The sequence below is a fragment of the Schistocerca cancellata genome, chromosome 7, assembly GCF_023864275.1.
Source record: "Schistocerca cancellata isolate TAMUIC-IGC-003103 chromosome 7, iqSchCanc2.1, whole genome shotgun sequence".
NCBI lineage: Eukaryota > Metazoa > Arthropoda > Insecta > Orthoptera > Acrididae > Schistocerca > Schistocerca cancellata.
The window spans coordinates 562,634,268-562,661,631 of record NC_064632.1 but is presented as its reverse complement, the minus strand read 5'-3'; positions in this window follow the sequence as shown (position 1 = coordinate 562,661,631).

Below are 27,364 nucleotides of genomic sequence, written 5' to 3'. Positions count from 1 at the left end.
TTAATTCGTTTGTTTCCCAGATTAACAATTATACGAAGAGCAAAAGTAGCTGAACTTAACTGTTTGAGAAGCTCAGTAATGTGCTACTTCTAGTGCAAGCTTTCATCAATGTGTACACCAAAACTTTGGATCATTCTACTGTATTTACTGTTCTGTTCATGTGCTATATGGATTATTGCTATGAGTCTGAGGACGACTTGATAATTCTTTAAAAACCTCATTAACAGTCTCTTCATTGCTTTTTCTCTACTGGTGTTTATTATATCACTAGTACCGTCTGCAAAAAGTGCCAATTCTGCTTCTTGAATGTTAGGCGGAAAGTCATTCACATACATAAACAACAGAAGTTGAAACAAAATTGTGAGGCTTCCTTTGTGGTTTCTTCCCTGCCATTATAAATTTGTACCCTTCCCGCTTTCTTTGAATTATTCGGAAGAAATTTTTCCTTTGGGATTCAGACCATCTGTGTATAAAGCCATCCATAAGCCATCCATCTTCGTTATCAACTCCAATTTCTTTCTCGTTGATGTCATCGGGCAAGTACTCCCCCACGTAGAGACCATCAACGTATTTCTAAAATCTCTTCAGCTGAACTGTCTTCTGTGGTATTCATTACCGAAGTATCTACAGCCTCAAGTAACATACGGCGCATTTAGTTATTTCTTAGTAATCCATCATCCGAGTTCTTTGCACATTGTTTCCTCCCGGATAGTTTAGTGAACTTTAGCCTAGTCTTCACTACAACTAACTTGTTCTCCAAGTATATGTCTACTGCCCAGTACACCTTACAACCCAATAAGTGACTTCGAAATCTCTATCTGACCATGATGCAATCCAACTTGAATCATGACACAACTCGTAGCTTTTTTCAAATATGCCTTTTCCTCTTGTGACTTTTGATCAGTGTGTTTGGTACTGGTAACCGAAATCGGTCACAGGAGTGAATTACAATTTCGCCTCTTTCGATTCGACTACCAAACACATAATCTCCAGTAAATCATTCTTGTATTCCTTCCCCTATTACTGCGTTCCACTCCTCCGTGGCTCTTACGTTATCGCCTCCTTTTACACACTGCATTACCCTATCAGTATCCTCACACAGTTTCTCTATGTCTTCAAATTTGTATTTGTTATGTTTACATGTATTCCTGAACAATTAATGTTAGCTTTGGTTTGCTGTCGATTACCATGAGAACAGCCTGTCACTGGACTCTTAACAGCCATTCCCTCTCTCCCTCCTTCCTTATTCATAACGAATCCTACACCTGTTATACCGGTTTCTGCTGCTATTGATATAACCCTATATTCGTCGAACCGGAATTCCTTGCATTCATTCTCAAACGTTACAGGATGTGGGAGTGGTGATATGCTGAACATCAAGAAAATGGCCTTAAAAAGCATTTATTTATTTAACACATGGGCTTAACTTTAAATTACAAAGACAAGCAATACCTATCCATTGCAGAGACCAAGTTAGAGGTAATAAGTACGAATCATTAAGCTCAGAGGAACACCCAGATAAGTTAGCAAAACATTAGAAAGCCTGTTACTGTAACCGAACGAAATTTTTTCCACAGGTTTAATGTCTATCTATGCGATATAAAAATTTATGACAGATATAATGGATATTTTTTCAGGGTCCGTCAGTGAATTTACTTTAGAAAATAAACATTTTAAATATTTGTACTGATATTATTAAAACGTTTCATAAATAGTACTTATTCACATTTTCATTTTTTTTAAATTTGCTCTTTGTAGCCAAAATTGTAACTGATTATTTTTCCATGTTAAATCGGTTCCACATTAACACATTAGTGTGTCTACCAAGTTTTGTTGCCAGACGATGACCGCGGCATACGCTGGACCTATGTAGTACCTCTGAATCTTGCTGACATCTCCATTGTATACCACTATAAAATGGCTTGGGTTAATCAAGGCAACTTACAATGTAACTTTAACGTCCATTGCTGTACGTAAAGTGTTTTCATTTTCGTTCTCATTTTACATTTTCTCACACACGCCATCAAGTTTTCCTACTTCCAAACACACTGGCTGTTGATATAAATGCTGTCAGTGGTGGGAGGAGGCGAGAAGGAGATGGAAACAACACTTATTATTGCAAATAGCTTACAAGGAAAGATTGGTGCTGAAGCGGAATTTTTAATTACTTGACGTTTTTCAATAATAGTTCACTTCACCAGCCAACAATTTTATATGGTGTTTACTTCTGATTAATACAGGTTTGTGTTCCTCTTTCACAATCACAGGTTATGTAACAGACACGTGGCGAAATCTGATGACCTCATTGGAATACTCACTCGAATGCAAATCGCTTTCTGCAAGAAGGTAAAAATTTTAAGTAAGTCGTTAATAGTGACCTGCAAACGAAACGAAGCAGTGACGTCACATTCAACATCCAGCTGTATATCCGACGCGGCTGTTAACAGAGCGCTCCCTAACAGCAGTCCATACTTAGTTCGCGCTCCACTTCCCTCGCCTCTGACAGCCGTGTTAACGGCTGTGGGCGACCGCTATAGAAGCAAAGCATCGTTTGATGGGGCATAAAGTTAGAGCTTTATTACGTATGTTACGACCACCAGCCCTCTAATAAGCTGCTCACAGTAATGACTTCTTTGTCCTATATATTCTCATCTGGCATTACCGAGAGAGATTTCAGAGAGAAAAGATTTCCTGTAGATGATGATACACATATTTCTCTGAGACGCCTTTGCCTCTAGACTACCGTACGCCCTTTATGGGTAATCAATGACGGTCTTTTTATTTACTATACAGCAAAGGAGCTGACAAGTAACGGATGTACGTGATTTAGACTACAGCTATATTGCTTTAGTGCAGTAGCTGTTTCGTTTTATTTATACGCGTCTCTCTTTCATTTACAAATTTGTCCGAGATAATTAATGACATGCACTGTAAAAGTCTGAAGAACGGAAGTTAATTCCTGATTGACAAGAAATTTGTTTATGACTGTTTGGGTCTTTTAAATGATTGACAAGTGATTCCACTGACACAAAATCTGTAAGGAGCCTATTTTGTTGCTTAAGTTTGTAAGGTTGGCAACACCCATTCCAGTACAACCTGTTAGTTAAATCAGCCTATAACAGAAGAACAAAAGATTGCAAAACTTTCGACTATATCTCAAGGTGTTATTGTTTTCTGTGAGTGGAATCGGTGTCACTTAATGGTAAGCTTTCAAACTGGCCTACCAGAAATTACCTTTGAAATCCAATGCAAAGAAAACAAAGCCAAACAGATAATTGCAGCATCCAAGAAGAAATCGTGGGAAGACTTTGGAAACAGGTTGGAGACTATGGGTCAAGCTGCTGGAAAACCATTCTGGAGTGTAATTATCAGTCTTCGAAAGGGAGGTAAGAAGGAAATGACAAGTATTTAGGACAGGTCAGGAAAACTGCTGGTGAATCCTGTGGATGCCTTGGGAAGATGGAGGGAATATTTTGAAGAGTTGCTCAATGTAGGTGAAAATGCGATCAGTAATGTTTCAGATTTCGAGGTAGAATGGGATAGGAATGATGATGGAAATAGGATCACATTTGAGGAAGTGGAAAAAATGGTCAATAGATTGCAGTGCAATAAAGCGGCTGGGTTGGATGAAATTAAGTCGGAACTCATCAAATACAGTGGAATGTCAGGTCTTAAATGGCTACACAGGATAGCTGAAATGGCCTGGGAGTCGGGACAGGTTCCATCAGACTGGACAAAAGCAGTAATCACACCAATCTTTAAACATGGAAACAGAAAAGATTGTAACAACTACAGAGGTATTTCTTTAATCAGCGTTGTGGGTAAAATCTTCTCAGGTATTGTTGAAAGGAAAGTGCTAGTGTTAGTTGAGGACCAATTGGATGAAAATCAGTGTGGGTTTAGGCCTCTTAGAGGTTGTCAGGACCAGATCTTTAGCTTACGGCAAATAATGGAGAAGTGTTATGAGTGGAACAGGGAATTGTATCTATGCTTTATAGATCTAGAAAAGGCATATGACCGGGTTCCTAGGAGGAAGTTATTGTCTGTTCTACAAGATTATGGAATACGAGGCAAACTTTTGCAAGCAATTAAATGTCTTTACATGGATAGTCAGGCAGCAGTTAGAGTTGACGGTAAATTGAGTTCATGGTTCAGAGTAGTTTCAGGGGTAAGACAAGGCTGCAACCTGTCTCCACTGTTGTTCATATTATTCATGGATCATATGTTGGAAACAATAGACTGGCTGGGTGAGATTAAGATATGTGAACACAGAATAAGCAGTCTTGCATATGCGGATGACTTAGTTGTGATGGCAGATTCGATTGAAAGTTTGCAAAGTAATATTTCAGAGCTAGATCAGAAATGCAAGGACTATGGTATGAAGATTAGCATCTCCAAAACGAAAGTAATGTCAGTGGGAAAGAAATATAAACGGATTGAGTGCCAAATAGGAGGAACAAAGTTAGAACAGGTGGACGGTTTCAAGTACTTGGGTTGCATATTCTCACAGGATGGCAACGTACTGACAGAACTGGAAGCGAGGTGTAGCAAAGCTAATGCAGTGAGCGCTCAGCTACAATCTACTCTCTTCTGCAGGAAGGAAGTCAGTACCAAGACTAACTTATCTGTGCACCGTTCTATCTTTCGACCAACTTTGTTGTATGGGAGCGAAAGCTGGGTGGATTCAGGTTACCTTATCAACAAGGTTGTGGTTACGGATATGAAAGTAGCTAGGATGATTGCAGGTACTAGTAGATGGGAACAATGGCAGGAGCGTGTCCACAATGAGGAAATCAAAGAAAAACTGGGAATGAACTCTATAGATGTAGCAGTCAGGGCGAACAGGCTTAGATGGTGGGGTCATGTTACACCCATGGGAGAAGCAAGGTTACCCAAGAGACTCATGGATTCAGCAGTAGAGGGTAGGAGGAGTCGGGGCAGACCGAGGAGAAGGTACCTGGATTCGGTTAAGAATGATTTTGAAGTAATAGGTTTAACATCAGAAGAGGCATCAATGTTAGCACTGAATAGGGGATCATGGAGGAACTGTATAATGGGGGGAGGGGCATGCTCCAGACTGAACGCTGAAAGGCATAATCAGTCTTAAATGATGATGATGATGAGAAAACAGCGTCAATTGCCTTCAGGAATTAAATTTGATGTAATTTTGCCGTTTTCGCGTACTTTTAGCTTCAGTTCTCTGTCACACTGGGGTGGGTTAGCACGACGGGGCGGCGGATGCACACAGCTGCTTTTGGTACGTGTGTTGGTTTCCGCTTTGGGAGGCATATTGACTCGGCGAATATCTGGACATCGTTTGTTAAGTGCGCCGTTGCATCCGTTCTTCCAGCATACCCTGAACAGTTCTTCGGCTTAACTGAAAGTTTGTTTAGAGTCTAAGGAATTACATCCAGTTTAACGTGACTCATAAATACATACATCCTTCTGACATAGACTGCTAAATCTGGCGAACAGGAAGATTAAAATGAAAAGAAGAAGTTAGTATCAGCACCAAAAACTGAGACTGCCATTAAAATGACTTAAAGTAATATGTTTAGAAACTGTCTGTAGTTTCAAATTTGCCGATATCATTTGACTAGACGGCTATTAAAGGCCGTATTACTATGCTAAGGAGACGACGACACAAATTCTGTTGGGACTTCTGCCTATGGGTTGTGCTGTGCCATGTAAAGACGCTAACAGCGCAAAGTTGTACACGTAAGTCAACCTCATCGACCTGAAACATAGAATTTAAATATGCTTCCTATTCCTCACATGAAAGTAAGTCTCACGTAAAACATTGTATGTGCTACCAATAAGACAGAGAAAATACTTTTGTAATTGCAAATGAAATATGAAATCTGGACAGGAAGTGAAGTCATTGATACACTTGCACCAGAACTACACCAAGAAGGAGTCGTTCGACATAAATAAAAGTTGGTAAGCGCTTTTCTACATCTGAAAGGTGATCAGTATTCCAGTTTCATGCCAGTCGCATAATTGTGGTGCTAGTAGGGCCACTGTGACGATTCAAATCAGGTTTGCTTTAAATACACGCCGGAACAGTCGTGAGTACCACGCGACTGCTACGGTCGCAGGTTCGAATCCTGCCCCGGGCATGGATGTGTGTGATGTCCTTAGGTTAGTTAGGTTTAAGTAGTTCTAAGTTCTAGGGGACTGATGACCACAGATGTTAAGTCCCATAGTGCTCAGAGCCATTTGAACAGTCGTGAATGTTATCTGCCTTTGAAATTGGCCGTGATGAGTTAATGAATGCCTGTAACGCGACAGAGATGCCATTATCAACACCTCACTGAGATTGAACGATTTCGTGTAAAAGGGATACGAGAAGCTGAATGTTTCTTCTGCGATAGTGCAGAAAGACTTGACAGGAATGTAGCCACTGTATGTAACAGCTGGCATCAGTGATCCCGAGAATGTACGATAGCGAGATGACCACGATCATGTGATACTAACAAGAGGTAAGATGATGGTGTTTAACGTATGGATCCGGGGCGTCGTTTACCTTCTGCACTAGCAATATGAGCAGCATTTGGCACTACAGTGACACATAGAATTGTTACAAGATGGTCACTTCTAGGACAATTCCGATGCAGACGCCTTTTAACTTACATTCCACAGCCAAAAAAAAAAAAAAAAAAAAAAAAAAACACACTCACTTGCGACTTCAGAGGTATCAAACGACAGCTCATTGAAGGGCAGGGTGTAGGTCCGTTATGTTGTACAATTGAAGATAGTTCAGTGGGCGTTTTCCAACAAGATAAAGCTTGCCTACATACCGCTGTTGTAACCTAACACGTTCTACAAAGTGTCGACATCTTACCTTAGCCTGCTCGATCACCAGATCTGCGTCCAATTGAACACATATGGGACATCACAGGAAGATATCACCTGCGTCATGCACAACCACATTGACTGTCCCTGTAATGGCCGAATAAGTGCAACAGGCATGGAAGTCCATCCCAAATACTATCTTCTGGACCGTACGGTATGAGTGGGACAGTGCACAAACGGTTTAATTCATGAATGAGATTTTCACTCTGCAGCGTAGTGTGCGCTGATATGAAACTTCCTGGCAGATTAAAACTGTGTGTTGGACCGAGACTCTAACTCGGGACCTTTGCCTTTCGCGAGCAAGTGCTCTACCAACTGAGCTACGTATGCACTATTCACGCCACGTCCTCACAGCTTTTCTTCTGCCAGTACCTCGTCTCCTACCTTCCAACTTTTTTTTCCATCAGTGTATTTACCGATGAAAGTCTGAACAACTGTGTTTTAGTTTACGAAATTTTTACATGTAAATTTTGTTGTTCAAGTGCTCATCAACTAATATGGACACTCACAATGTAGTCAAGAAACATTCTTCAGAGTTACTATGGGCTGGTACGTAACGAGCCTTCAAAGAACGTTTTTGTACAATTTATTTGGAGCTGTAGCCCGCCCTGGAAACTGTTGTGCTGTAAGGGATGAATATGAATGTTTTTACAGGAAACTGGAAATATATCAGAAAGGTACTGATTAAAATGTTCAGCACACTAAAGAACATATAGATTAGTTACACGACGATGTCAGATAGAACAGTTATATAGCGTTACTTAGTTTCGACTGCAGCGTACATTCTTACTTCATCATGAATGTCAGTCTTCTGACAACACTGATGCTTTCCAGATTTCCTGTGCATCCAGTGCTGATATCTCCATGTCAGAGTAGCCAGAATATATAATATCCTGAATAATCATTTATACACGTACAGTCATGCTCAAAAGTATCCGAACGGCATCAATTGCATTTCGCCTGACTCACATGCAACCCACATAACGCAGCTGTTTACCAGGTCCTCTAATCACTCCTCGGTACAGTCGTTTGACTATTGAAAATGGTTCCAACAAGTCACCACTAGAAAAAACTGTTCTGTATCGCAATAACTCAAGACGTAAAGATATACCACAATACTACAAATATCAGGGAACACCTTATCACAGATAAGACGGTCATTAAGGCTTGTAAGCTAGCATTTATTACAATAAATGACATACTTGCAATGTTACGACTCTCAGTATTACGTCAGATAGATAAAGCACAAAGCAAGTTCGTCGTTTTCATAACGTACTTATTATTTAACACAAAAAGACATTAAAAACGTAAGTTATTGACGAGCAGCTTGTTCAGAGCACGTATGAACTTCAAATGACCCAACGAACCGTGTCGTTCTGCATATGGATCCGAACCAAGCTCATGCAGACTAGGCAAACATTTCGACTGACGGAAACTAACAATCATTCCTGACTATGCATACAGGGAGTGTTACACCGCGTTTTTAGACAGTTTCAGTTGGCAAATATTAACTTTAAATCACATAACATAAACATTTTTAACGGACGGGAATTCCTATCCAGCATCTATTGTCCCTGTTAACTAACTACGAGAGATGGTAAATATTGCTTCTTCACAAGTAACTTACTTGAAATGCCGTGAGGTAAAGCTTTGTGTTGCACGGGGCTTCGAACCCAGAACCTAATCAAATTGTTATCGAAACACAATCAACTGTGCATATCGGATTTTCTCGGCGGCAGCTAGATGTTTTAACTGAAATGACGAGACGAAACATTAATTTTTTCCTTCCCAGGACTCCAACCCGACACCTATCGCTATCATATTCTAGAGAAAACGAACGTTAGATATGGGTTTGTTACACCAGCAGCGACATGTGAGCATGTTTGAACTAGACGAAGAGTTCAGTGCTGACTGGGAATCGAACCCCACACATATCGTTGTTGACTACACACAAAGAGACGACAGCTACCGAAACTTTCGCCACCAGCATCCTTGAACTCACAAATATTTCTGTGTCACAGGGGAGTCAAAAACGTCAGATATCGTTAGTGCTGACAACGAATGAAAATACTTTAAAAATCAAAATTAATATCTACCAGCAGATAGGTGTTCTCATGCTGGAGCTTGATAATACATAATGAAAACTTTAGTGCTGGACCAGGATTCGAACCCATTCAAGCGAAATATGTGGAGATGTTGAGGAATCTGCAGTTTTGAACCAACAACAAATTGTAGTCGAACTGTATTATCACGTAAGGATCAAATTCCGCGTCGAGGGCGGTCTGAGTTGCATTCGCAGTTCAGAACCAATTTTATCGACATACATAAGCTCAAATAAAAGGTGGAATAAGCGTCCTGTACCCTACATAGCGTTTGTTTCGTCACTAGAAATAAATGACTAGTATAATAAAGGTTACTGGTGACAGAGTTTATAAATGTCGCCACTCCTGACTTAATTGTGGTTCAACCTAACGTCTACTTGGTTGTTGTTGTTGTGGTCTTCAGTCCTGAGACTGGTTTGATGCAGCTCTCCATGCTACTCTATCCTGTGCAAGCTTCTTCATCTCCCAGTATCTACTGCAACCTACATCCTTCTGAATCTGCTTAGTGTATTCATCTCTTGGTCTCCCTCTACGATTTTTACCCTCCACACTGCCTCCAATGCTAAATTTGTGATCCCTTGATGCCTCAAAACATGTCCTACCAACCGATCCCTTCTTCTAATGAAGTTGTGCCACAAACTTCTCTTCTCCCCAATCCTATTCAATACCTCCTCATTAGTTACGTGATCTACCCACCTTATCTTCAGCATTCTTCTGTAGCACCACATTTCGAAAGCTTCTATTCTCTTCTTGTGCAAACTAGTTATCGTCCATGTTTCACTTCCATACATGGCTACACTCCAAACAAATACTTTCAGAAATGACTTCCTGTCACTTAAATCTATACTCGATGTTAACAAATTCCTCTTCTTGAGAAACGCTTTCCTTGCCATTGCCAGTCTACATTTTATATCCTCTCTACTTCGACCATCATCAGTTATTTTACTCCCTAAATAGCAAAACTCCTTTACTACTTTAAGTGTCTCATTTACTAATCTAATTCCCTCAGCATCACCCGACTTAATTTGACTACATTCCATTATCCTCGTTTTGCTTTTGTTGATGTTCATCTTATATCCTCCTTTCAAGACACTGTCCATTCCGTTCAACTGCTCTTCCAAGTCCTTTGCTGTCTCTGACAGAATTACAATGTCATCGGCAAACCTCAAAGTTTTTACTTCTTCTCCATGAATTTTAATACCTACTCCGAATTTTTCTTTTGTTTCCTTTACTGCTTGCTCAATATACAGATTGAATTACATCGGGGAGAGGCTACAACCCTGTCTTACTCCTTTCCCAACCACTGCTTCCCTTTCATGCCCCTCGACTCTTATAACTGCCATCTGGTTTCTGTACAAATTGTAAATAGCCTTTCGCTCCCTGTATTTTACCCCTGCCACCTTCAGAATTTGAAAGAGAGTATTCCAGTTAACATTGTCAAAAGCTTTCTCTAAGTCTACAAATGCTAGAAACGTAGGTTTGCTTTTTCTTAATCTTTCGTCTAAGATAAGTCGTAAGGTCAGTATTGCGTCACGTGTTCCAACATTTCTACGGAATCCAAACTGATCTTCCCCGAGGTCGGCTTCTACCAGTTTTTCCATTCGTCTGTAAAGAATTCGCGTTAGTATTTTGCAGTTGTGACTTATTAAACTGATAGTTCGGTAATTTTCACATCTGTCAACACCTGCTTTCTTTGGGATTGGAATTATTATATTCTTCTTGAAGTCTGAGGGTATTTCGCCTGTTTCATACATCTTGCTCATCAGATGGTAGAGTTTTGTCATGACTGGCTCTCCCGAGGCCATCAGTAGTTCAAGTGGAATGTTGTCTACTCCCGGGGCCTTGTTTCGACTCAGGTCTTTCAGTGCTCTGTCAAACTCTTCACGCAGTATCTTATCTCCCATTTCGTCTTCATCTACATCCTCTTCCATTTCCATAATATTGTCCTCAAGTATATCGTTGTATAAACCCTCTATATACTCCTTCCACCTTTCTGCCTCCCTTCTTTGCTTAGAACTGGGTTGCCATCTGAGCACTTGATATTCATACAAGTGGTTCTCTTCTCTCCAAAGGTCTCTTTAATTTTCCTGTAGGCAGTATCTATCTTACCCCTAGTGAGACAAGCCTCTACATCCTTACATTTGTCCTCTAGCCATCCCTGCTTAGCCATTTTGCACTTCCTGTCGATATCATTTTTGAGACGTTTGTATTCCTTTTTGCCTGCTTCATTTACTGCATTTTTATATTTTCTCCTTTCATCAATTAAATTCAATATATCTTCTGTTACCCAAGGATTTCTGTTAGCCCTCGTCTTTTTACCTACTTGATCCTCTGCTGCCTGCACTACTTCATCCCTCAGAGCTACCCATTCTTCTTCTACTGTAGTTCTTTCCCCCATTCCTGTCAATTGTTCCCTTATGCTCTCCCTGAAACTCCGTACAACCTCTGGTTCTTTCAGTTTATCCAGGTCCCATCTCCTTAAATTCCCACCTTTTTGCAGTTTCTTCAGTTTCAATCTGCAGTTCATAACCAATAGATTGTGGTCAGAATCCACGTCTGCCCCAGGAAATGTCTTACAATTTAAAACCTGGTTCCTAAATCTCTGTCTTACCATTATTTATATACTTGGTAGAGGAGGAATATCGTGATCAATGTGAATTTCAGACCACAATGCCATTACACCTTCTTCACTTGGCGTAGTCAGAAGAGAATAGAATCTGTCCCTCCCCATCAAAAATCATCCGCAGAAGTTGGAACCGAACCCAGACCATACGTATAACATCCTATTACAAATCTAACAGACCACCGAATCGTCTGCTCAGAACGCCGTTCTGACACAGAACCTCCATGTGGTGGTTTGCAGCAAGTTCAGTACATTCATTTACTTGGTTGACCGAATCGCCATGAACTGCCTGCCTCAGTTACCCAGTGCAGTGTAATCACAGAAATAAAATCACCTAACTGCCACCTACACAGAACTGCCAAAAGCGTAGGGTGCAGAAATTTAAATAGGAAATGATCCTTTCCACTTGAGCTACTCTATTGCGCTATCTGTTTGTTGAAAACGTCGTGCACCGCAAAAGAAAAGCTGTAACTGTCTCTCTCTCAGAAGTCTAGATCCACCATATGCATTATCTCACAGCACTGTGCAATGCGCAAGTTCTGGAGGAATTGTTGTTGAGTTCCTGAGGTGTTGAAGCTATGTGTCAGCTCGTAGCGTAACGAGAAGCGTCGCGCACTGTTGATTAGACGTCGCAAGTTTGAGTATATTCACTGCGACATTTGTTAAAACGCAAATCTGCTATCTGCTGAAGTTATCGATCTAATGGAACTTTGAACATAATTCCCTTCACCTCTCAACCCAAAATAGTCGCATGTCGAAAAGGGCCAACTTCTATGACATTTTGTTCTTTTCAGGTTTAATAGACGGCCAAGCAGCAGATGCATCTCGAAACTTTTGTATTATGTATGGGGAGAGCGCATCGCGCCAAAATACGCCAGAAAAGTATTTTCAACAAGACCTGTCCCGTGATGATGAAATTTTATTCTTCTTCAAACATTGTTTCATAGCTTTAACTCAGAACTAGTTTTCTAAATGCATGTAATCAATAAACTGCATGTGCATTGTCAGAGTGTTATAGATAATATCAGAGAATTTGCATATATCGTTGATGATAAATTTCTCTTTCATATTTACTATTGTTTCAACAACACCAAAAGAAACCTTACGGAAATTGTGCACTGTACTATAAAAAATGAAATAAAACTACCCATGATAGCCTTACGAGGAAACTCTGTTTTAATGAAATTAGTATCTGTACCCAAGTGTGCCTCTATTGGCGTCCGCAACTCGTGGTCGTGCGGTAGCGTTCTTGCTTCCCACGCCCGAGGTTCCCGTGTTCGATTCCCAGCGGGGACAGGGATTTTCTCTGCCTCGTGATGACTGGGTGTTGTGTGATGTCATTAGGTTAGTTAGGATTAAGTAGTTCTAAGTTCTAGGGGACTGATGACCATAGCTGTTAAGTCCCATAGTGCTCAGAGCCATTTGTACCATTTTGAACCTCTATTGACACGAATTAGTAAAACACTACTCACATTTCGATTGAGTCTGTGCTTAATTGGTATGCTGTATCATTCTCAAGAGGTATGCAACTGTGACATTTAAAAAATAAAGTTATGTATTCCTAGAAAGCCAAAATTTGCTTGTCACCAGCGGAAAGAAGCGTTTCCTGTAGTGCAGAATTAGAAGTTTTTCACCATTGCACTATGAGCCGAAAGTATTTTCTTGCGATTTCCTTATCGATGTTTGATCTGACTGCTTGTAACTCCTTCACGGAAGGGATAAAAACGTTATTGTCATTGAGACTGGAACCGCGTACCGTAACAATCGCTTCTTCACAGGTTAGCCCGTAATCACAGAGTTATGGAATAGGTACACGTGTCGGTTTCCTCTTACGTGGCCAATAGTGGCTAGAACTCGTAAACAGCTACTTAAATGACGAGATTAGTAGCGATTTCCACGTGCAACGACTTTCCTGGGCCGAAAACCGTAAATTTACTGACATTTGTTACATTTCAAGCGATAACAACTCAGATTATTCTATGCAAATGACAGGTAAAATCCAGTGAAATTTGAGGCTTAATTCCGTGCACACCAGGAAGTAACTCGTCGATCACAGAGTTGCCAAACATACATTGCCTTGTTGCCAAATCTCAGTTACTATACCAGCAGGTACCGGTGTGAGCCTACAGAGGGTTGGGAAGTGGCCATAGCTGGCATCTCGAAGACGCAGCTGCTATGTCGTGGAATACGTAATGCGTCTGATCCGCATTTCTGTAACTAGGTTTAGGAGCTGGAACGTAGTTACTAATAGTACTCAGAACTGACTGCAAACTAAGCATTCTAAATCACTAAGTCTTATAGTTATTTTCATATTTCTTTCGTAAGTGTACTCTAAACTAAGAAACTCATTTACAGATGTTTTCGTGCCCACCAATAGTCAAGCACAACAAACAAATAATAATAAAAAGTAATGTGTGTGTGTGTGTGTGTGTGTGTGTGTGTGTGTGTGTGTGTGTGTGGGCGAGAGAGAGAGAGAGAAAGACAGATAAAAATAAAGAAGAATGAGAGAGAGTGTATAAAATTGTTGTAAAGAAATTGAATCATGGTATGAAAAGAAATCTTTCATTAAAATGACACATTCCACATCATTACAAAATGTCGTATTCATGATCTATGGAACAAGTATTAATCTAATCTATTCTAATCACATCCTATTGCTAACTAGCCATGAAGAGTCATTAATTACCGAAATTTTTGCCAATATCAGTAACCAAATCAAAACTTGAAAATAAAAGACGACAGTTTTTGTAATAAACCAGGACTCCTATCAAGATCTTTCGTACCTGTTAACTGACCACGAAAGATGTCTAATATACCTCCATTCAGAAGTAACAAAGTGTGCATGCATTTAAAGATGACGCACATGATGTGAAGTTCTGTGATGGAGATACGAACCAAACACATAATCAGATTGTTAACTAAGTAAAATCAAATGTTACTTATCGGTTTTTCTTACCAGCTGCTAGATATTTGAATCTAAAATAAGGATACAAATTTTTGTGCCTGAGCGACAATCTAACCACACACCTACCGTCTTTCTTTATCATCCAGCCGGCCGGAGTGCCCGAGCGGCTCTAGGAGCTACAGTCTAACCGCGCGACCGCTACGATCGCAGCTTCGAATCCTGACTCGTGCATGGATGTGTGTGATGTCCTTAGGTTAGTTAGGTTTAAGTATTTCTAAGTTCTAGGGGACTGATGACCAAAGAAGTTAAGTCCCATAGTGATCAGAGCCATTTGAACCATTTATATCATCCACTAGTATAGCTTAAGTATCAATTGCTTACTCACCAACAGTAGAATGTGTGCGTGTTGGACCTGAAATAACACCTATTGCGATTGTTTGTAACACGTGAACAGACATTGAAAATGAACGTTATTTTTCACTAGTTGGCCGGTGTGCACGTGACAGGGCTTGAAATGAAATGTTGAATATCTTTATACTGGATCAGGATTTGGACCCTCCTACTTACCTTTGGAGGAGACCTAGAGAAGATTGCAGTCTTGGGAAAACGAACGAAATGATTGAACTATACTGTTCTGAGTGATTCAGATCCTTGAAAGAGGAGATACGAATTCGAATCACAGTCCAGCACCACAGTTTTCAAGGACTCTAGTTCAATCAAGTACAAGTAAAATAAGAGTCCTGTTCCTTTAAATGCTACCGGTTCATCAAATAAAATAAAATTTTCTAATGTAAGTAAGTTCACTGGCGACAGTATTTCTATTTACTATGACTTTCGCCTATATCATTTCCCAGTTGGTAATGAAGGAACATGATGTTTAAGGGGCTCCGGAACGCCCTATACTTGCAATGTTAAAATAACGCTTATAAATTACATCTTTCCTCACAAAGTATTTGAGGTAGGAAGTTGAACTTTTTACAGATTATTTATTGGAATATGGGCTACAACTTAACATAGGGGTTTTGCAAAATTTTAGTTCAGTTATTAAAGATGATTTTTTTTCAATTGTAATGAAAATTCACAACATTTTTTTGCAATTTTTTATTTATATATTCAAAAATATACAGTTTTTTTGGAAAAAGGCTGTGTTAAATTATGCAGAAGGTACTGTGTAACATTTACTGAAAGTTTGAAACAAATATGTTTGGAAGATCCTTAGAAAACATGTAATTAGTATGAGAAAATAAAAGTTTTGGGAATCGAGCGACAAAGATTGGATTAACTTTTTAGTGCCTTCCAGGTCCATAGGATGGATTATCTTCATCCTCTGCAAACTCCTCCTCCAGCTTCCTCTTGTTCCTCTTCCTGTTTACTCTTGCTTGTATTTCTAGACTCTTTACAGCCCTGTCTGCAGCCCGAAGGCGTTCCTTGTCTAAAGCAAGCATCGCTCGTACCATGTTAGAACCTATCTTCATTCCCATATTTCTAAATACATTGCACATTACAATGTTGGCATCACTGAAAGTCGCAACAGCATCATACACACCAAAGTGAAGTGTTTCTATTCCAACAAATACAGTCTTGGGGATTCTCGACCATATAACACTATTTACACTTTCATTGGGGTTTTGAGTTTTTCCGTGAATACACTTTTTCAACAGTTCAGGTGCTGCTAAGTCTCTGAAAATAGGTTAGCCACAACACATACTTTATCTCACATCACGCCCATGTAGAACACTTTTCAAAAAAAAATTTAAAAATAGTTTTAGTCTTCGGAATTGAATAAATTATATATCTATTAAAAGGTAATAGTCTGCAGATTCAGAAAACGCAAAAAAGTAAAAATTGAACTTTTCATGATTTTGAGCCTTTCCGGAGCCCCTTAATGCGTACTCTGAATTATAACGTGTTTCTCTCGAGGTTCCCAGAGGTAAAGTAAATACGTTTGTGCCTCTTAAAAGTAAATGCCTGAACCCAGGCATTGCACCTGTGATAGCTCCTACCACCAGAACATTGTGGCTACATTTCCCAGCCCCAGGAGTGTGCTGTAACGGATAATGTGCTTAGCTTACGATATTAGTCACGATGGAAAAAATGCGAGTCTATTAAATGGTTAAGCAGAAGCAAGCTTCTGACGCGGAGATTATGCTATTCTCATCACAGGCTCGATGTGAAGCCACTTTGAAATTTTCGCTAATTTAACAAATTTCTTAGTTCGAGAAAATCCACTGTGAAGTGTGAAGTTACCGGATAATTCGATTAGTACCGTTATTATTATTACCGTTTTCTTCATACTGCTGCTGGAAAACATGTGCTTGAAGATCATTTAATGCCTTTTGGTCATTACAGAAGTAGTTGCCTGTTTACGGAATCCTTTTCATGTTAATATCAAACATCAGCAATTACTCGTAGATTACATTGAAACTATAGTAATTTATGAAGACGTTATTTGATAACAAAAACGCGCTGCCTTTCTTCATTTACTTGCGTTTAGAAATTGCCGTCTAATACTGCCAAACCAAAAGCCTTCCGATATATGTCACTGTCAGTTCTTCCATATGATGTGGTCGACGTGACCTGATTCAAGTTGCGTATGGCAGAGAATGTTTTAGAAAATGTTTTAGAAAATGTTTAGAAAATCAATTGTTTTCCTTTGCAACAAACAGAAAGATTTTCATTCTAAGCTATCCAAGTCCAAATATTCGCAATGTTGGTTCAAATCTAATATTCGCTTCTATAATGTAGGAAAGTATTTCACAGTTGCAAACATCTCCACATATTGCGCTTGAATGGGTTCGAATCCTGGCCCAGCACTAAAGCTTTCATTATGTATTATCAAGCTCTAGCATGAAAACATCTATCTGCTGGTAGATATTAATTTTGATTTATAAAGTATTTTCATTCGTTGTCAGCACTGACGATACCTGACGTTTTTGACTCCCCTGTGACACAGAAATATTTGTGAGTTCAAGGATGCTGGTGGCGAAAGTTTCGGTAGCTGTCGTCTCTTTTTGTATAGTCAACAACGATATGTGTGGGGTTCGATTCCCAGTCAGCACTGAACTCTTCGTCTAGTTCAAACATGCTCACATGTCGTTGCTGGTGTAAGAAACCCATATCTAACGTTCGTTTTCTCTAGAATAAATAGCGATAGGTGTCGGGTTGCAGTTCTGGGAAGGAAAAAATTAATGTTTCGTCTCGTCATTTCAGTTAAAACATCTAGCTACTGCCGAGAAAATTCGATATGCACAGTTGACTGTGTTTCGATAACAATTTGATTAGGTTCTGGATTCAAATCCCTGTGCAACACAAAGCTTTACCTCACGGCATTTCAAGTAAGTTACTTGTGAAGAAGCAATATTTACCATCTCTCGTAGTTCGTAAACAGGGACAAAAGATGCTGGATAGGAATTCCCGTCCGTTAAAAATGTTTATGTTATGTGATCTCAAGTTAATATTTGCCAACTGACACTGTCTAAAATCGAGGTATAATACTCTCTGTATGCATAGTCAGGAATGTTTGTTAGTTTCCGTCAGTCACGAAATGTTTGCCTAGTCTGCATGAGCTGGGTTTTGATCCAAATGCAGAACGAGACGGTTCGTCGTGTCATTTGAAGTTCATACGTATTCTGAACAAGCTGCTCGTGAATAACTTACATTTTTAATGTCTTTTTGTGTTAAATAATAAGTACGGTATGTTACTTTGAAGACGAAATCATTAAAACGACGAACTTACTTCGTGCGTTACCTATCTGACGTAATACTGAGAGTCGTAACATCGCAGATACGTCATTTATTGTAATAAATGCAAGCTTACAAGCCTTAATGACAGTCTTATCTGCGACAAGGTGTTCCCTGATATTTGTAGTATCGTGGTATAGCTTTACATCTTGAGTTATTTCGATACAGAGCAGATTTTTCTAGTGGTGCCTTGTTGGAACCATTTTCAATAGTCAAACGACTGTACCGAGGAGCGATTAGAGGACCTGCTAAACAGCTGCGTTATGTGGGTTGCATGCGAATTAGGCGAAATGCAATTCAGGTCGTTACGATACTTTTGAACACGACTGTACCAGTATTTGCTACTCTTGTTATTTCTCCTAACACTTCCTTCGTTGTCAGCTTAATAAATCATCATCTTCTCAGCGAGAGTCCCAACAAAATCAATTAGGGTAGGATGGTTTGTATAACCTTGACTAGATCACAATCAGAAGAAAGAACTACAATTTGTCGTTTGCCATGCGGATTTCTCGATTCTGTATAATCGATAAATAACAGTCCATTGCTCTTTCATAATTACAACTAACTTTATTGGGAACATCAATCTGTCAGTAAAGTAAATTTAGTGAAAAACAGTCTCGATCGCAAAGCAATTTATTTATTAGTTTTAGTCCGCGACTTCATCCGTGAGTTTGTAAGCATGGTTCTCGAGCGCACGTGGAATCCTAATTACCGGCGAGAAAAACGGATATAATAAATGAAAGTGAAGCTGTCGAAAGGGCGCAGCGGTAAAGAATTGATGTGCCTAATAAATATATTTGAAGTATGAATTACCAATAGATCTAGGTAGAGGAACAGCCTAGTGTTTTATTTGACGGAAATACGAAAATTAAAGTACTTATTTACGTACAAAATTTGACGTTTTGCCCATAGGAGCCATTATAAACAAGTTATATGTGGGGTAGTGACCCCGCGACGTAGAGTAGCCGATGTGAGAAACCACTCGTCCTCGTGTCGACGCCGACTGCTCGAAGCGTCTGTCCTTACGACTTGTTGGTGGTCATGACGAAGAATATGGTCAAGCGAAAGTGCACATTTGAATTGGAAAGGATAATTGTTGGGAATAAGGCTACGCATCGCATGAAAACTATTTCATCAGCCACAGCGAATTTCATCTTCTATGATACCATTACGATGTGACACCACTTTAAGACGAGTACTGTAACATAAGTTCGGAGGTCTTCAGTTCTGGAGCAGTACAATCGCAATACCCACTTCCAGAGCGATGTTACTGCGGTGAGTCTATATGCAGAAAGGGAGTTAAGAAACTTTACCTGATAAGTGGTAACGTCGGTGCGGTCCAGAACTATGGTTATGGATGGGTATACCGCCTCGTTCCCATCCATATTTTTTTTCCTGGTTTAATACAGTCACACCAGTTCAAGAATTAATTGAAGAATGGAAGAAGATAAACGAACGAGGACACTAATACGAAATGGCAACAACTGTATCACATCACTTAGCCCTGTGTAGATAAGAGACGATATAAACCCTCGAGGAAATATACGAAAGTGATTTTTAGGGTCAAATGGACAAACTTATCAACGGTAATAGGTTTTTAGTGTCGACTCAACAGACTAATCAAAGATAATAGTAGAGTCAACTCGACAAACCTGTCAACGATAATAGTTACACCGATTCAAGAATGCGTTCAAGAATTCTATGAATAACGGGGTTAAACAGTTAACGTTATTATTATTATTATGTTAAAACGTTGAAACATTACGTCTTACGGATCCTATCATTTTTGTCCTGGTTTATTTGGTTTAGTTTTATAAAACTTCTGTCCAGGATATTCTTTCTTCCAACATATTGAAAAGAACCTTACTGGAAAAAAAAGGAAAAGCCAATTTTACTCATTTTTAACGACAACTCAATCTTAATCAAAAATTTGATTACTGTAAAATTGTTTTCACAAGAACGCTCCTAAAGGTTCCTGAGACAGTTTCCGTGTATCTCATGGATTCCGAAAAATGGTTCAAATGGCTCTAAGCACTATGGGACTTAACATCTGAGGTCATCAGTCCCCTAGAACTTAGAACTACTTAAACCTAACTAACCTATGGACATCACACACATCCATGCCCGAGGCAGGATTCGAACCTGCGACCGTAGCGGTCGCGCGGTTCCAGACTGAAGCGCCTTTAACCGCGTGGCCACACTGGCCGGCATATGGATTCCGATTTCCACGTACTGACCCAGTTAAAGACATCACTCTGTATGTATAGATAACTCGGCTTATTGTTGGGGTATAAAGATGAAACATGTAACGGATTTTAATTTAGGCCTGCCAAAATAGACGTTTGAAAACCACATCCCGTTTCGTGTAGTAATTTTTGCGTCATACGCGTACGAACATACGGACAGACAGACAGACAAAAAAACTATAATTGTAAAAATGATTGTTTTGGTTTGTTATAAAGAACTCTCATACTAAGTTTTCTTAAATATCTCCTGTATACAGAGAAAGGCCAGTTAAGGTTGTGTTACATGTATGAATATGACCGGTTTCGGCCTTCAGTAGTAGGCCATCTTTAGATAATGCACTAGCCGGCTCACGATGACGACAGTTCGATCAGCTGTGATGAACCCCGTTTTTCGACTTCGGTCAGCACACATATTCCAAGCATCATCATCGTCGGAGGGATGTGCGTATTATCTGAAGATGGCCTATTACTGGAGGCCGAAACCAGTCATATTTTTAATAAATCATTGTATGTTTGATACCATTGCTCTTTCCCTGTACAATCCGTATTCAGTTTGAGCACGTGGCCCATTCTGTTACTATGGTGCCATCGACAGAATGTAGAATCATGGTATTCCTTCCCTCCTCCTTTAATTTTGTTATGGGGTAGTCAAGCACCAGCACGCTAATCAGGGACGTCAGAGCAGAGAGGGGTGTGAAGAAGACGTCAGCCAGTTGCACGCCGACCGACCCCTCTCCAGGACGACAACGCTACAGTAGCGGCCTCTATGCGAAGAGGACATAACTGCCGCGCCCGACTGGCCGCGGCCCAGTCCTACAGAAGCTTCAAGATCATCGACCTGAATAGATGAGTCACATCTCATTACTTTCGTCGTACATTCTGTGTAGCTCAATCTTGGACTCGTTATACTGAAGAACACTGATTATTTTGCATGTCGCCCTTTGCTTGCGACACATCTATGTCATTTTCAAAGTTAAGTATTGTCATCGTTAATTTCGCAATAAAACTTGTTAATACGATCTGTTTGAATGTTGTCTAGCGATCCGAGAAAGCATGTTTCCCAGACACCCCGTACTCGACAGGAAGACACTATTCAATACATATTGTGTAAAATTTTTGTCTTTCATAGTTCCTCGATTGATTGTACAGTTGGTAGTTAACATGCATTCTTCGATTCTAATGTACTGGTTGATTCACCTAAGTTGTTCATCCCAATTGATGCCACGTCCTTGGCCTTACAATTGGTGTGTTGGTCCAACTGCATGTAACACAGTACGACTAGTATCAGTTTTGAATTAAACTTCTCTCCACTACTCCCCTTTCGTAAGTGGATTCCCTTAGTTGCGTCAAGCTTGAACACATCACGTGACAGTTCAGCTTAGTTAAAACACCCAGCGACAGTTCCGCACAAGGACATGAACCTCGCTATAAAACAGCAATAGGCTTCATATTGGAAAGAAATGAATCCTTTAGTTATAAACATTGTAATGTCTCCAAAAGTAGAGTGAAGGGCCGCTGAATTGATCGTATTCATTAATACCCTTTTGTAACCCGTCGTCGCCAGATTTGTGAGTTCTCGTCGGCGCTGCTGTCCTGGAGTTTGTGAATTCGTGAAACGGCTTCTGGTGCAGTACACCTCTAAGTCACTATTTTAGTAACAAAGTCGTGCAAATAGGTTAAAAAGGTTTACCTATCTTTGTGACTTGTTGAATACTGACGTTTGCAACACAGCACGGCCCTCAGTGGCCAAGTGCAAATAATCGTAGGTGAACTTCACAGTACACAGCAAATGCAATTTACAACAACTGTCTGTTCACTTATAAGAGTGTACTATACGACATTTCCTGTCCAAGTCAGCCCTGGACGATGATCTAGAACCAAGTGGGCGAGAGCTGCTCTTCTATCTTACGAGTAGGCTTTTGTCCGTTGTCGTCCGGTCATTGCCGGATTGTACTCGGCCAGCAATTGGCCGAGGCCGCTCGTACCTTTGCTCCGGTGGAGCTTTCGACCTGGCTATGTCTTGTTCGGACAACACAGCAACACTGTTCTGCAGAACTCAAGGATGCGATAGGTAAAGTAACTTAACATATAAACAAGTTGGTCGAAATGAATGAAAGCGAGGTATCACACTGCCAGAGGTCTCCCAGTTGCCCACTGAAAGCTGGACGTTACGTGGCGTGACGTCAGCGTGACTGAATCACCAAATGGGGCTGGCCCCGCAACGCGAGGCACTGCAGGTGCGGGAAGGGACAGCAACGTATCAATGACCGACCAGTTACCGTGCACTGTGACGGTGTTTTTCTTTATAATATGTCCCGGAGACAAGATCTGAATGACTTCACAAGGGGAGAATCTTTGGGAAACTGGAAGAGGGACGAAGAGTGACGAGTATACCCCAGAAGTTAGATATTGCTGACAGTATTTTTCCCGTTCGCAGGCAGCGTTCCGAACCACAGGCGGTGCCGCCCGAAGAAGAGAAAGAGGTAAGAATGCACGCACGGCGCGCTGTGTAGCCGCGCGGTCCAAGGCGCCTTGGCAATGTTCGGGCGGCTGTTTCATACATCTTGCTCACCAGATGGTAGAGTTTTGACAGGACTGGCTCTCCCAAGGCCGTCAGTAGTTCCAATGGAATGTTGTCTACTTCGGGGGCCTTGTTCCGACTCAGGCCTTTCAGTGCTCTGTCAAACTATTCACGCAATATCATATCTCCCATTTCATCTTCATCTACATCCTCTCCCATTTCCATAATATTGTCCTCAAGTACATCGCCCTTGTATAGACCCTCAATATACTCCTTCCACCTTTCTGCTTTCCCTTCTTTGCTTCGAACTGGGTTTCCATCTGAGCTCTTGATGTTCATACAAGTGGTTCTCTTATCTCCAAAGGTCTCTTTAATTTTCCTGTAGGTAGTATCTATCTTACCCCTAGTGAGATAAGCCTCCACATCCTTACATTTGACCTCTAGCCATCCCTGCTTAGCCATTTTGCACTTCCTGTCGATCTCATTTTTGAGACGTTTGTATTCCATTTGCCTGTTTCATTTACTGCATTTTTATATTTTCTCCTTTCATCAATTAAATTCAATATTTATTCTGTTACCCAAGGATATCTACTAGCACTCGTCTTTTTACCTACTTGATCCTCTGCTGCCTTCACTACTTCATCCCTCAAAGCTACCCATTCTTCATCTACTGTATTTCTTTCCCCATTCCTGTCAATTGTTCCCTTATGCTCTCCCTGAAACTCTGTACAACCTCTGGTTTATCCATGTCCCATCTCCTTAAATCCCACCTTTTTGCAGTTTCTTCAGTTTTAATCTACAGGTCATAACCAATAGATTGTGGTCAGAGTGCACATCTGCCCCTGGAAATGTCTTACAATTTAAAACCTGGTTCCCAAATCTCTGTCTTACCATTATATAATCTATCTGATACCTTTTAGTATCTCCAGGGTTCTTCCATGTATACAACCCTCTTTCATGGTTCTTAAACCAAGTGTTAGCTATGATTACGATGTGCTCTGTGCAAAATTCTACCAGGCGGCTTCCTCTTTCATTTCTTAGCCCCAATCCATATTCACCTATTACGTTTCCTTCTTTCCCTATTCCTACATTCGAATTCTAGGCACCCATGACTATTAAATTTTCGTCTCCCTTCACTATCTGAATAATTTCTTTTATCTCATCATACATTTCTTCAATTTCTTCATCATCTGCAGAGCTAGTTGGCATATAAACTTGTACTACTGTAGTAGGTGTGGGCTTCGTATCTATCTTGGCCACAACAATGCGTTCGCTGTGCTGTTTGTAGTAGCTTACCCGCATTCCTATTTTCCTATTCATTATTAAACCTACTCCTGCATTACCCCTATTTGATTTTGTGTTTATAACCCTGTAGTCACCTGACCAGAAGTCTAGTTCCTCCTGCCACCGAACTTCACTAATTCCCACTATATCTACCTTTAACCTATCCATTTCCCTTTTTAAATTTTCTAACCTACCTGCCCGATTAAGGGATCTGACACCCCACGCTCCGATCCGTAGAACGCCAGTTTTCTTTCTCCTGATAACGTCATCCTCTTGAGTAGTTCCCGCCCGGAGATCCGAATGGGGGACTATTTTACCTCCGGAATATTTTACCCAAGAGGATGCCATCATCATTTAATCATACAGTAAAGCTGCATGCCCTCGGGAAAAATTAGGGCTGTAGTTTCCCCTTGCTTTCAGCCGTTCGCAGTACCAGCACAGCAAGCCCGTTTTGGTTATTGTTACAAGGCCAGATCAGTCAATCATCCAGACTGTTCCCCTGCAACTACTGAAAAGGCTGCTGCCCCTCTTCAGGAACCACACGTTTGTCTGGCCTCTCAACAGATACCCCTCCGTTGTGGTTGTAGCTACGGTACGGCTATCTGTATCGCTGAGGCACGCAAGCCTCCCCACCAACGGCAAGGTCCATGGTTCATGGGGGGGGGGGGGGGGAGGAGGGGTGTCTCATCGTATTCCGTCGCTATTCCGCTATTCATCTTTTGTAAGAGGATTCCCTTAGCTGCTTGAAGCTTGAACACTTTACGCGACAACTCAGCTTAGCTAAATCACCCAATGTGTTAGAAACGGGACATTTCCCCACAATAACACAAGGCGGGACAGTATGCGACGGTAGCATGAGCGTTATGATTGGACCAACGAGGACTGAGGTAGTGTGCTCTTCTCGCATGGCAACAGATTCAGCCTGAGTAGTGACTCCGGACGTATCCTGATATGGTGACAAGTGGGGTCATGTAATGCAGCTAGGAACATTGTTCAAGGTAATAGTTTCGGTGATCGAGGTGCTACGGTGTGTGAAAGCATCATGTGGTGTGGGTGCACTGCCTTCATAATCTTCGAACACAGTATAGGCTTACTCAATTGTGAACGTTCTTGTGGCAGTGAATTACTAGCCCACGTCCCTATATCTCCTATTTCCAGGGGTGCATTCAGCCCAGATTTCATTTTTATGAGTAATAATGCACGACCGAACACCGCAAGTGGAAGCGCTCTTGGACCGAGTGGATATTCGGTGAATAGACAGGCCTCTCCTTCCCCACACAAATGAAATTCCATCGAGCACGTGTAGGAGGCATACCGCAGCACGTCCACATGCACCAAATATCGTCCAGCTGTTGTCAACCACGCTGTTGAAGGAATGGAACGTCCTCCCACAGAGAACTAGTCACCCGCATTGTGAGCAGAGTGGGAGCACGCTACAGTGCATACTCCAGTGTGCCTTTAAAAAAGTGTCTTTCCTGTTTCTTTCATTGTATATTTCTTTCAGTTAGCTTCTGTATTATATCACACTAAATATTTCTGCACTATGTGATCAAAAGAATCCGGACACCCTCAAAAACATACTTTTTCATATTACGTGCATTGTGCAGCCACCTACTGTCAAGTACTCCGTATCAGCGACCTCAGTAGTCATTAGGCATGGTGAAGGAGCAGAATGGGGCGCTCCGCGGAACTCACGGACTTCGAACTTGATCAGGTGATTAGGTGTCACTTGTGTGATACGACTGTACGCGAGATTTCCACACTCCCGAACATCCCTTGGTCCACTATTACCGATGTGATAGTGAAGTGGAAACATGAAGGGACACGTACAGCACAAAAGCCTACAGGCCGACCTCGTCTATTGACTCACAGGGAGCGCCGACAGTTGAAGAGGGTCGTAATGAGTAATAGGCAGACACCTATCCTGACCATCACACAGGAATTCCACACTGCATCAGGATCCACAGCAAGTACTATGACAGTTAGGCGGGAGATGAGAACGATTTTACTGTCGAGCGGCTGTTCATAAGCCACATATCACGCTGATAAATGCCAATCGACGCCTCGCTTGGTGTAAGGAGCGTAAACATTGGATGACTGAACAGTGGAAAAACGTTGCGTGGAGTGACGAATCACGGTACAGAATGTGGCAATCCGATGGCAGTGTGTGGGTATGGCGAACGCCCGGTGAACGTCATCTGCCAGCGCGTGTAGTTCCAACAGTAAAATTCGGAGGCGATTGTGTGGTCGTGTTTTTCATGGGGGGGGGGGGGGGCGCTTGCAGCATTTGTTGTTTGGCGTGACACTGTCGCAGCACGGTCCTACAGTGGTGTTTTAAGAACCTTATATCTTCCCACTGTTGAAGAGAAATTCGTGGATGGCGATTGCACCTTTCAACACACAATGTACGGCTTTTGACGGAGTGGTTACACTACAATAACATCCCTGTAATGTATTGGCCTGCACCGAGTACTGACCTGAATCCTATAGAACACCTCTGGGATGTTTTGGAACGCCGACTTCGTGCCAGGCCTCACCGACCAACATCGATACCTCTCCTCAGTGCAGCACTCCGTGAAGAATGGGCTACCTTTTGCCATGAAACCTTCCAGCACCTGACTGAACGTATACCTGGAGAGTGGAAACTGTCAGCAAGGCTAAGGGTGGGCCAACACCATATTGAATTCCAGCATTACTGATGTAGGGCGCCACGAACTTGTAAGTCATTTTCAGCCAGGTGTCCGGAAACTTTTGATCACGTAGTATATGTATGGTCTAAGTTTTATCGAACTATGTGAAAGAGCAGTCACAAATAAAATTAATTACATTCTAAATTTTTGCACTCCAGTGTACAACACGAGCAACACCAATTACAATGTTGATATCGATACCTCTGTAATCAATATAGCTTGGCAGAGAATAGAATCACGATATTCTGAACGGTTCAGGAAATATCTGAGGTGAACACCTTAGCTCTGTTCTCCTACAGCGTGACGTATCCAATCCTCCCGATTTCATGATGGTAAAACTTTTTTACTTTATTCTTCCCCATGGTATATAGGTAGAACGTACACTTTCCAAACTTAT